The sequence below is a fragment of the Bubalus kerabau genome, chromosome 2, assembly GCF_029407905.1.
Source record: "Bubalus kerabau isolate K-KA32 ecotype Philippines breed swamp buffalo chromosome 2, PCC_UOA_SB_1v2, whole genome shotgun sequence".
Classification (NCBI taxonomy): domain Eukaryota; kingdom Metazoa; phylum Chordata; class Mammalia; order Artiodactyla; family Bovidae; genus Bubalus; species Bubalus kerabau.
Genome location: NC_073625.1, coordinates 122582515 through 122594871, shown reverse-complemented (window position 1 = coordinate 122594871; position 12357 = coordinate 122582515). Strand labels below are relative to the sequence as shown.

Genomic DNA, 12357 nt, shown 5'->3' with positions numbered 1-12357 from the left:
ATGTAAGTGTTTTGGTGGTCTGAATAGTGAATAAAAGGAGTTAAAAACATCATGTGTATGCAGTTGTTCATTGAGCTACTGGCTTGCAAGCATGGCATACTTTTGAATGTCAATTCAACTTGTAAAAATAGCTTGGACTCTTAAACACTTAGGTCTGTATAATAATTTATAGACACAGATTAGAATCCCATAGAGTGCTTTGGAAATTTGTTTAGGTAGACTTTATTCCAGGAAAATCTCATCATGTAAGTTTGATAGCTAAAACAGTGTCTTAAATGTTCCAGGCAATAGCCTGCTAACTTGAAATCTTGTACACTCAATATAAAAATTATGGCCATTGAATTTTCAAGGGAAAAATGAAAAAGCTTTTTTAAAATTTTCTTCTTTTAATTCCATAGCATATTTACACCCCAAACTCATAGATTTAAGAGCAAGAATCAGATACCATCTGGCCCACTCTCTATTTTGTATATAAGAAAATCAAGGCCCAGAACAGAGAAATGGATAATTTGGTTATGCAGACATTCATTGCAGGTCTAGGGAATAAGACTAAAAAATGATGCTGTGAAAGTGTTGTACTCAATATGCCAGCAAATTTGGAAAACCCAGCAGTGGCCACAGGCCTGGAAAAGGTCAGTTTTCATTCCAATCCCAAAGAAAAGCAATGCCAAAGAATGCTCAAACTATCGCACAACTGCACTCATCTCACACGCTAGTAAAGTAATGCTCAAAATTCTCCAAGCCAGGCTTCAGCAATACGTGAACTGTGAACTTCCAGATGTTCAAGCTGGATTTACAAAAGGTAGAGGAACCAGAGATCAAATTGCCATCTGTCGGATCATCGAAAAAGTAAGAGAGTTCCCCGAAAACATCAACTTCCGCTTTATTGACTATGCCAAAGCCTTTGACTGTGTGGATCACAACAAACTGTGGGAAATTCTTCAAGAGATGGGACCACCAGACCACCTGACCTGCCTCTTGAGAAATCTGTATGCAGGTCAGGAAGCAACAGTTAGAACTGGACATGGAACAACAGACTGGTTCCAAATAGGAAAAGGTGTATGTCAAGGCTTTATATTGTCACCCTGCTTATTTAACTTATATGCAGAGTACATCATGAGAAATGCTGGGCTGGATGAAGCACAAGCTGGAATCAAGATTGCCAGGAAAAATATTAATAACCTCAGATATGCAGATGACACCACCCTTATGGCAGAAAGTGATCAAGAACTAAAGAGCCTCTTGATGAAAGTGAAAGAGGAGTAAAAAAGTTGGCTTAAACCTCAACATTCAGTAAACTAAGATCATGGCATCTGGTCCCATCACTTCATGGGAAATAGATGGGGAAACAGTGGAAACAGTGACAGACTTTATTTTTTGGGGCTCCAAAATCACTGCAGATGGTGACTGCAGCCATGAAATTAAAAGACACTTACTCTTTGGAAGAAAAGTTATGACCAACCTAGGTTGGTCATATTAAAAAGCAGAGACAGTCCTTTACCAACAAAGGTCCATCTAGTCAAAGCTATGGTTTTTCCAGTAGTCATGTATGGATGTGAGAGTTGGACTATATAGAAACCTGAAAGCCAAAGAATTGATGCTTTTGAACTGCGGTGTTGGAGAAGACTCTTGAGAGTCCCTTGGACTGCAAGGAGATCCAACCACTCCATCCTACAGGAAATCAGTCCTGAATATTCATTGGAAGGACTGATGTTGAAGCTGAAACTCCAATACTTTGGCCACCTGATGCAAAGAACTGACTCATTGGAAAAGACCATGATGTTGTGAAAGATTGAGGGCAGGAGGAGAAGGGGACGACAGAGGACGAGATGGCTGGACAGCATCACTGACTCAATGGACATGAGTTTGAGTCAACTCTGAGAGTTGGTGATGGACAGGGAGGCCTGGCATTCTGTAGGTCATGGGGTCACAAAGAGTCGGACATGACTGAGCGACTGAACTGAATTGAACTGAGGGAATAGGACACAGATTTCCTACACCTAGTGTTTTCAACTGCACTCCAGATTACAGTAGGTTGCTGTCACTGCTGCTGCTAAGTCACTTCAGTCGTGTCTGACTCTGTGCGACCCCACAGACGGCGGGCCACCAGGCTCTACCGTCCCTGGGATTCTCCAGGCAAGAACACTGGAGTGGGTTGCCATTTCCTTCTCCAATGCATGAAAGTGAAAAGTGAAAGTGAAGTCGCTCAGTCGTGTCCAACTCTTTGCAACCACATGGACTGTAGCCTATCAGGCTCCTCAGTCCATGGAATTTTCCAGGCAAGAGTACTGGAGTGGGTTGCTATTTCCTTCTCCAAGTTCTGGTATACCAAATACTAAAGGAGAAAAATTCACTTTTTCACTAAAATATGGTAAATCAAACAACAAAGGTTTTGAAAGAAAATGAAATTTCCAACATATAATCTTCAATTGTCTGACCGATTAAGAGAAAAACAACCAATTTATCTTTGAATGCTAGTAAAAATCAGATTTTTTAAATAATGAATTTTAGGCATGAAAGGAAAATAACCTAAAAAGAGAGCATACAGTTTGCCTTCTGGGGACATTTATTCAAATGTAATCAAGTACCCTTTTTTTTCTTTGTGATTTTTTAAATTACAAAAGTATAATAATACATTTACAGAAGACTTGCAAAATACAGAACAAATTTACATATAGTTCTTCTATATATTACAATCATTTTTTAAGTAGATAAATTAAGATTTTTAGTTGGGTTTCAATATCAAACTCTCAAAAATTATGGAATTATGTTAGAAATCAATATCAGAAGATATTTGAAAATAAGCCACATATTTTCAAGTGCACTGTAACATTTACCAAAAGAGATCTTTCATTTAGCCATTGAAAGCCTCAAGTTAGAAGACTTAAAAAACACAGAAGATGATGGTAGAGAAGAAAACATTGAAATGAGAAATTAATATCAAAGATACTTTAAAAACCCCACGTATTTGAAAATTAAATATCTACTTTTAAGTGTTGGGTGTATCTAAAAAACCATACAAAGGAAAATTAGAAAATATTTGTAACAATAAAAACAAGAGGAAATTATTAACTGAAGTGTTGCTGCTGCTGCTGCTAAGTCACTTCAGTCGTGTCTGACACTTTGCGACCCCACAGACGGCAGCCCACCAGGCTCCGCCATCCTTGGGATTCTCCAGGCAAGAACACTGGAGTGGGCTGCCATTTCCTTCTCCAATGCATGAAAGTGAAAAGTGAAAGTGAAGTCGCTCAGTCATGTCCGACTCTTTGCGACCCCATGGACTGCAGCCCACCAGGCTCCTCCATCCATGGGATTTTCCAGGCAAGAGTACTGGAGTGGGGTGCCATTGCAGATTTTCTTAAATTTCACAAAATTTCATGCTAATACCAGAATTTGAAGCAAATCATTGGAGTACATTAAAACAAATATTTGCTTTTGGAATTAAGGAGTTTACAGATTTTACTAAAAGTTTGTGAGAAGTTTCTAAATAACATAATCAAGATTCTTTTGTTGGAATAATTAGTTTTGAAAATGAGAGCTATCAATGAGCCACAAGGGAAGAGACCTGTTGGGTCACAAGTCACTATTTCCACTCAACAGAGTATTAAGGAAGATGAACCTATAAGAGGGACAGCACAAAGATGTGATCTTCATGCTAAATCAGCTATGCTGCCCTAAACTTAAATGACTGAGAAGATACAAATAATCATTAAATAATGGAAGAGAATTCTATTCTATGAGGGTTTGCTGTGAGACATAATGACCTTCATGAATGTAATCTGACTCAAATTAAATATATCCACAAATTATGTGAAACATGTTCTAAAAATGTACGCTAGCTGACACTGCCCCCTGTGCCCACTTCCACCCCTTCATTCCCCTACTTAGCAAATAATAAGTCTGGATGGTGAACATTCAGATGATAATAAGAAGGAAATATATATACCATGTGAGTAATGCATATTTTAGTTACCAGGCTCCTCCGTCCATGGGATTTTCCAGGCAAGAATACCGGAGTGGATTGCCATTTTCTTCTCCAGATGTGAGTTATACTTATGTTTAAACCAAAAGATAAGGAAAGCAATAAAACAAGTAAACAATATGTAATAAAGAACATATTGACCTTATTCATCTTACACCTAAAAGTTTGTACACTTTTACCCACCCCTTCCCCAGGTCCCACCAAATAATTTTTTATACTCTATCCTTATGAATTTAACTTTTTTAAAAATTGTATATTCTACATAAAAGTGATACCATGCAGTTATTTTTCTTTATGGGTCTGGCTTATTTCACTTGGCATTTCCTCAAGGTAAACATGTAAAATGATGGGTGTGGTTAAATAACTAGATGGGAGGAATCCCTTCACATCCTTTCACTAAATGGGAGGATTTGCAGGTATTGCAAATCACCACAGTGTATCTTTTAAATTGCTTACAATTTTATATGTAAATTATATCTCAATAAATCTGAAATTTTAAAAATACATATATTACTATTTTTTTAAAGTTTTCATTATAGGGTTTTTATAAAATTAGTTGAACTGTGCACTTAGAATGCTGTAGGCATAGGGTAAGTTCTCAGTAAACCTTAGTTATTATAAGTACACATCAGAAAGGAAAACATGCACCCCTTAGCAGATGGTATTGTGCATAAGTGAAAGTGAAAGTGAAGTCGTGTCCGACTCTTAGCGACCCCATGGACTACAGCCCACCAGGCCCTCCGTCCATGCGATTTTCCAGACAAGAGTACTGGAGTGGGGTGCTATTGCCTTCTCCATTAACAGTGGCTAGGCATATTATATTTACTTGGAGCTGGTATACTTGGTGACAGCCTTAGGGCCCTCGGACACGGTGTGCTTGGCCAGCTCCCCAGGTAGCAGCAAGCGCAGGGCGGTCTGGATAGTCGAGCACTTGTTGTAATGCGCCAGGTGCGATGCCTCGCCAGCGGTGCGGCTGGGTGCGCTGGGTGTGCTGGAAAATGTCGTTGATGAAGGAGTTCATGATTCCCATGGCCTCGGACGAGATGCCGGTGTCCGGTATTGTGCATACTGTTTCACTATCTAGTAGAAAAAAACAACACTAAGAACTACAGGTGAATTTTTAAACTAAATATGAAAAATAAAAGTATAAAGGTAATGAAGAGTTTCTTTTTTAATTTTAAAAATATAAATCACAAGGCATATGTTTGATAAACTTGACGAGCTTAAAATTCAGAAGCTGTGTTCACGACAGATGTCATGCCATGTGCCTTGTGCTCAGTCGTGCCTGATTCTTTGTGACCCAGTGGGCTGTAGTCTGCCAGGCTCCTGGGTCTACAGAATGTCCAAGGCAAGAATACAGGAGTTGGTTGCCATTTCCTCCTCCAGGGGATCTTTCCGACCCGGGGATCAAACCCATATCTCTTGGGTTTCTTGCACTACACGCAGATTCTTAACCTGCTGAGCCAACAGGGAAGCCCGACAAATGTCACAGGCAGAGTTAATAGAAAAGGAAAAGGCTAGGAGGAGATACTTGCAACATGGGCTTCCCTGATGGCTCTGCAGGTACAGGATCTGCCTGCAGTGCAAGAGCCCTAGGAGATGTGGGTCCATCCCTGAGTCGAGAAGGTGCTCTGGAGGAGAATATGGCAACCCATTCCTGTATTCTTGCCTGGCAAATTCTATGGACAGGGGAGCCTGGCGGATTACAGTCCATGATGTCACAAAGAGTCGGGCATGACTGAGCACATGGCACAAAACAATCTCTAGAGTATAAAAAGAGCCCTTAAAATTTATTAATATCAAAACCCACCAAAATAAACAATGATCCCAAATAACTCTAAATGGGAGAAGTTATGCTACAAAAGAAAACTATATAAGCACAGAATTATTTTAAATATTAATAATATTAAACAGCTTTGAAAATTACAGTTATTGAAGATGATGTACCCTGCAAGCATGCCACTAAAAAAAAATTTAGATGATGGAAGCAAGCAGAGAAGGTAGGAAGATATATGTACACAAATTTCTCATTCTTTTAAAGCAAGAAACAGTAGATAGTGTTCAAATTTTATAAACTAGGAAACTGTTTTAAATAAAGAAGTAATTACAATCAGAATACAGCTGCCCAAATTAACCATAAAAATATAAAAACAAAAGCACATAAAGCAACACTAACATGGACTAAAAGTAAATGAGATCAAAAGAAACACTGAAAACAAAGTCAAATATAAAATTAGAAATCAGAACTACAGTACATGTGCTAAATTTCCAAAGCCTGTCATCTACAATATTCAATATTTTCCATGTTTCCTAATCTACTGTCAGCATCTGGAGAGCTGGTTTAATGGTTGATACATCTTTCTGCTGAGTTACATGCACCCAAGTAAGCACTAAAAAATAAATTCTCAATTTATAATGAATGTATATACAGTTCATCCTTGAACAATGCTGAGATTATAGGTGCTGACCTTTCACACAAGCAAAAATCTGCCTTTAATTTATAGTCACTCTTCCTTAGCAATTCCTTATCCACAGTTTTACATCTTCAATTCAATCAATCACAGATGCAGATGAACAATGTAGTACTGTAGCAATTACTACTGAAAAAAAATCCAGTAAAAGTGGAACCAAATAGTTCAAAAGTGGACACTTTTGCTCAAGGGTCAACTCTATTTTGAAACCTAGTTAGAGGACTGAAAAATACTTTAAGTATAGCATTTAAGATTGATTAAATAGCACTGCTGATGCCAATATTTTAAAGAGGTTTGAAGAACAATTAAGAATAATGTATTATACATCAGTGTCTCTTTTGCTGTCTCGTACACAGGGTTATTGTTACCATCTTTCTAAATTCCATATATATGCATTAGTAGAACAGTCTTATGGACTCTGTGAGAGAGGGAGAGGGTGGGAAGATTTGGGAGAATGGCATTGAAACATGTAAAATATCATGTATGAAACGAGTTGCCAGTCCAGGTTCGATGCACGGTACTGGATGCTTAGGGCTGGTGCACTGGGATGACCCAGAGGGATGGAATGGGGAGGGAGGAGGGAGGAGGGTTCAGAATGGGGAACACATGTATACCTGTGGTGGATTCATTTTGATATTTAGCAAAACTAATACAATTATGTAAATTAAAAAAAAAGAATAGTGTATTAACCTTTATCTGAGTAGTTCAATCTAGGGTCTTAGCAGAAAAAAAAATAAATGGCACTTTCAAATTGAGTAAATGGAGGAGAGTTTCAAAACGGATTCTTGTCAAAGCCATGGATCTGATGTAGGGAAACTGTAAGGGACAGCGCAATATCCTAAGGCTAACAACAGTGGAGTTCTGCCACCGTCCTGAGTCCCATGGGAAACAGGTGAAGTGAGTTTCGAGAGAGCAGGAAGGCTCATTTTCGGGAGGTGAGACCTGCTGGATAGACAGCTAGCTCATAACAACCCCTGAGGAAAACTGATTGGGGCAATAAAACCCTGAAGATACTTTTTTCCCATTGGCCAAATCTCTTGGAGGACAAGCTACCGCTCAAAATCACCTGAATGCTAGAGAACAGGGAACCAACTGATATAGCTTAGAGCTCAGCCTCTCTCCAAAGTGCAAACAGAGAAAGATGAATAGAGGTTCTGGAGGGGCAAACAAACTACCCACCATGGACTCTACTTTCCAAGACTGGAAGAATATGATCTACGTCCACTGTTTTCCAAGGTAGGCAGATAAATACTTTTTTATTAGTAAATACCATGTGTTGGTTCTGAGCTTCTATTTGATCCAAAATTACAATCTCTATCTTCTGTGTATCTAGTATATTCTCAAATAAAATGGAAAAACTATATTCTATTCACTCAGATAGAGTTCTCATTCACAGGTCTTGTTTTATCTTCCCTGGGTTAGAAAATTGAGTCTATGATCTAGTTTCTGGTCAATAAAAAATAAGTAATGAATGACTGAGATAGTTTTCTATGCAGCAAAAATTTTCAGATCATTCAATTCTCAGTGCATCAAAGGTAAAGGTGTATATATATATATAATTATATATATAATATAAATATATATATTTATACATATAAATAAATTATAATAATTTATATAATAATAATATATATATACAATTTTTTTTCTCAGCACAGCAGATCCAAAGAAACACCTAAAGAGTATCTTCTCTTTTGGCTTTTAGGGAGTCAATCCTTTGGCACCAAATCTTACATGACCCATTTTACCACATTATTAATAAAGACAGATGTTTTGAATTGAGAATAAAACACAAGACAAAATGCGCTCTTGACCTTAAAATACTGGATCAAACTTTGACTGTATTGTAATGTTTTTTCATCCAGAGACATTTATTTTGGGATGCATTCTTGTTAGAAGATTTCTGTCAAATGAATTGAAGTACTTTATTTGTCCCTCTTTGATGGTTAAATTTGAGCACTGCAGATTTAACATTTAACTGGGCTTAACATTTCAACTCTGCACTCAGATGATTATATCTTTCCTTTTCTCCTTTGCTTTTCACTTCTCTTCTTTTCACAGGAGGGGGGGTTCAGGATGGGGAACACGTGTACACCCGTGGCGGATTCATTTTGATGTAAGGCAAAACCAATACAATATTGTAAAGTACAAAAAAAAAAAAAAGACAAAAAAAAAAAGTATCACTCCTTTTGCGCTCAGCTTTATTTATGGTCCAACTCTTACATCCTTATTTGACTACTGGAAAAACCATAGATCTTTGACTATACAGATCTTTGTCAGCAAAGCGATGCCTCTGCTTTTTAATATACCATCTAGGTTTGTCATAACTTTCCTTCCAAGGAGCAAACGTCTTAATTTTGCAACTGCATTCACTATCCACAGTGATTTTGGAGCCCAAGAAAATAAAATATGTCACTGCTACCACTTTTTCCCCTGCTGTTTGCCGTGATGTGATGGGACTGCATGCCATGAGCTTAGTGTTTTGAATGTTGAGTTTCAAACAACTTTTTCACTCTCCTCTTTCATTTTCATCAGGAGGCTCTTTTGTTCCTCTTTGCTTTCTGTATTTTTCCTATCATAACACTTTCCTATCATAAAAATGGTTTATAATTTTCTATCCTTACTAACTTAATTTGTGCCAATTGCCTGCCAATACTCTCATAAAAGCAGAACTTGCGTTTGCCATAATAAGCAATATGGCCCAATATGGAGTCTTTATCTGCAGTCTTACTCTTATATAGCACCTGACTCCTATACATATTCCTAATAAATAAGAAAAAAAGGAAAAAGTTAAAACCAAACACACAAAAAGCAAAACATAACTCAAAATCTTTTGAATAAGTAGGTTTGAAGAGAGAATCAGTGACCTTGAAGGTGAATCATAAGAAATAAACCCTAATCAATCACTGAGCAAAGTGAGTGAAACAGGCGTAATAGTTGGGTAAGACATAAGGAAGATCTAGTGAGATAGGCTCAGATAAGTATAATTGAAATCTCAGAAAGAGAAAAGAGAGAAGAAAAGCAGCAGCAATATGTGAAGACAATAGAGGAGAATTCTACAATGATAAATGACACAAAAGTTAAGAAGGTATGTTTGATCCAAGATATCCAAGTAATTGATCCAAGTGACCCAAGTAATTCTGACCTAATTACATTTAACTGATATTTCTAAAAACCTGAAACAATAACAGAGCATAAAATAAGCTAAAAACACACACACAAAAAAATATTTTCAAAAGAGCAATAATTGGACTGAGAGCTGAATCCTCAACAGAAGTAATAAAATAAAATAAAAACAATAACATATACTCTTATAGTACTAAAATAAAATAAATAAAACTTTAGATTGCTGTACCCAGAAAAACAAAATGATAAAAACAAGCATCTTCAAAAATTAATGTGAAATAAACTTATCTTCATATAACTAAAAATTATGAGAATATTATCCAACAGACAAAATTAATTACAAGGAGTATTTTTTAAGTGGAAAGGAAATAATTTCAGATGGAAAATCATAGATATAAGAAAGAATGAAGAGCAATAAAAGTAGTCAATATCAAGGTGAGTCTAAATAAAGATTGACTATATCAAACAATAATGTCTTAGGCTAGATATATAGAGAGAAATAAAATTAAAATACATATCAACTGCATATAGATGAAATGTAGCAGTAAAAGGAGTTAAAAAGTTTTAAGTCCCTTAGTTTTTTAAGGTATAAGCGCCAATTAATTTAGACTAAGTCAAAGATATTGTATTCCTAAAGTATTTACAAAAATAATAATAAAAAGTAATTTTCACCTAACAGAGAAAAAAATGGAACCAGATAAATATGTATTCTACCCCAAAGAAGCAGATGGTGAAAACAAGATAAGAGAGAGGAGAAATAAATAGAAAGCAAATAGGAAAATGACAGATTTCAGAACAACTATATCAATAGAATTAATGCTTATAAGTGGACTAAGTGTTCTAATTTAAGGTGACTCACATGGTAAAGCATCTGCCTGCAATGCGGGAAACCTGAGTTCGATCCCTGGGTTGGGATCCCCTAGAGAAGGAAATAGAACCCACTCCAGTACCCTTGCTTGGAAAATCCCATGGATGGAGGAGCCTGGTAGGCTACAGTCCATGGGGTCGAAAAAAGTTGGACACGACTGAGAGACTTCTTTTTTTTATAAGACTCAGAAAATAATAATATACAACCTACAAGAAGCATTTTTTACTTTTTTGTTTTTTTTACAACAGAGCTCCAAAGAGCTAATCTTTTCAAATTTATCAATTAATTTATTTATTTGTTTTTGACTGCATCATGCAGAATGGCAGGATCTTAGTTCCCCCACCAGGGATCAAACCCACACCTCTGCAGTGAAAGTACAGAGCCCCCAACCACTGGACCACCAGAGAAGTCCCACAAAGCATTTTTAAAAATATATAGGTACTGCAATGTTGAAGTTAAAAATTTGGAAAAAGATATAGAATACAAACACTAACTGAAAGAAAGCTTTTAAGTTCTATCAGTATCAGACAAAGCAAACTTTAGTACAAAACAATCATTATTAAAAATAAAGTCAGACACATCAAATGGTAAAAAGTTATCCACTAGGAATATAAAGATATAAGATATACATTTGCACACAATGTTATTGTCTCAAAATTTGTGAGACAAAAAATAACATATGTATGGAAGAGAAATAGACAAATACATGATAAGGGGATATTTTAATGCAAGTTATTCACTAGCTGATAGAATAAATATAAAAAAGAAAACCAGTAAATATAGAAAAAATTTTAACAATGTGGTTAGCAAACTTGATCCAACTGAAATATTTGCAACACTGCACCCAACACCTGTAGAAAATACCTTCTTTCAAAAACTCTTGGAATATCCATGCTTAGTCATTCAGTCATGTCTGATACTCTTTGTGACCCCATGGACTGTAGCCCACCAGATTCCTCTGTCCATGGGGATTCTCCAGGCAAGAATACTGGAGTGGGATGCCATGCCCTCTTCCAGGGAATCTTCCCAACCCAGGGATGGAACCCAGGTCTCCCACATTGCAGGCAGATTCTTTACCAACTGAGGCACCAGGGAAGCACTGAAATATCCATAGAAAATGATTAAACAAAGTAATTTAGAGCACACACTCTTGGCATTTCCTACTAAAGTTAAAGTAACATGTCCCACTTTATGACAAAGGAATTCCACTCAGTATTACAATGTTTTAAAAATCATACAGAGAAGCATCAAAAAGACACATACAAAATTACTCATAGCAGCAGTATTCCTAATGGTCAAGAACTGGGGAGAATCCAACAGCAAAAGGATGGCTATTAACTGAGAACACATTTATATATTAGAATAGAGATCCAACCAGTCCATTCTGAAGGAGATCAGCCCTGGGATTTCTTTGGAAGGAATGATGCTAAAGCTGAAACTCCAGTACTTTGGCCACCTCATGCGAAGAGTTGACTCATTGGAAAAGACTCTGATGCTGGGAGGGACTGGGGGCAGGAGGAGAAGGGGACGACAGAGGATGAGATGGCTGGATGGCATCACTGACTCGATGGACGTGAGTCTGGGTGAACTCCGGGAGTTTGTGATGGACAGGGAGGCCTGGCGTGCTGGGATTCATGGGGTCGCAAAGAGTTGGACACGACTGAGCGACTGATCTGATCAGATCTGATATGGTAATGAAAATAAACAAACTACAGCCAAAAGCAACAACATATTTAAATATTACCAACCTAATATTTATCAAAAGAACTCAGTCAGGGATAAAGTATATTAATACTATATGCTTCCATTTGTACAAAACTCAAAAACTAAAGAATAGTATTAGAAATTGGTATTATCATCATGTTTTTTCAGAGGCAGGCACGAAATAATGAATGAAGGTAGAATGGGTG

General features: G+C 36.9%; 1 pseudogene; it reads right to left on the bottom strand.

Annotated features, from left to right (window-relative positions):
• Positions 1–4804: 4804 nt before the first annotated feature.
• On the bottom strand, positions 4805–11340 carry LOC129644472 (late histone H2B.L4-like; annotated as a pseudogene).
• Positions 11341–12357: the final 1017 nt, after the last annotated feature.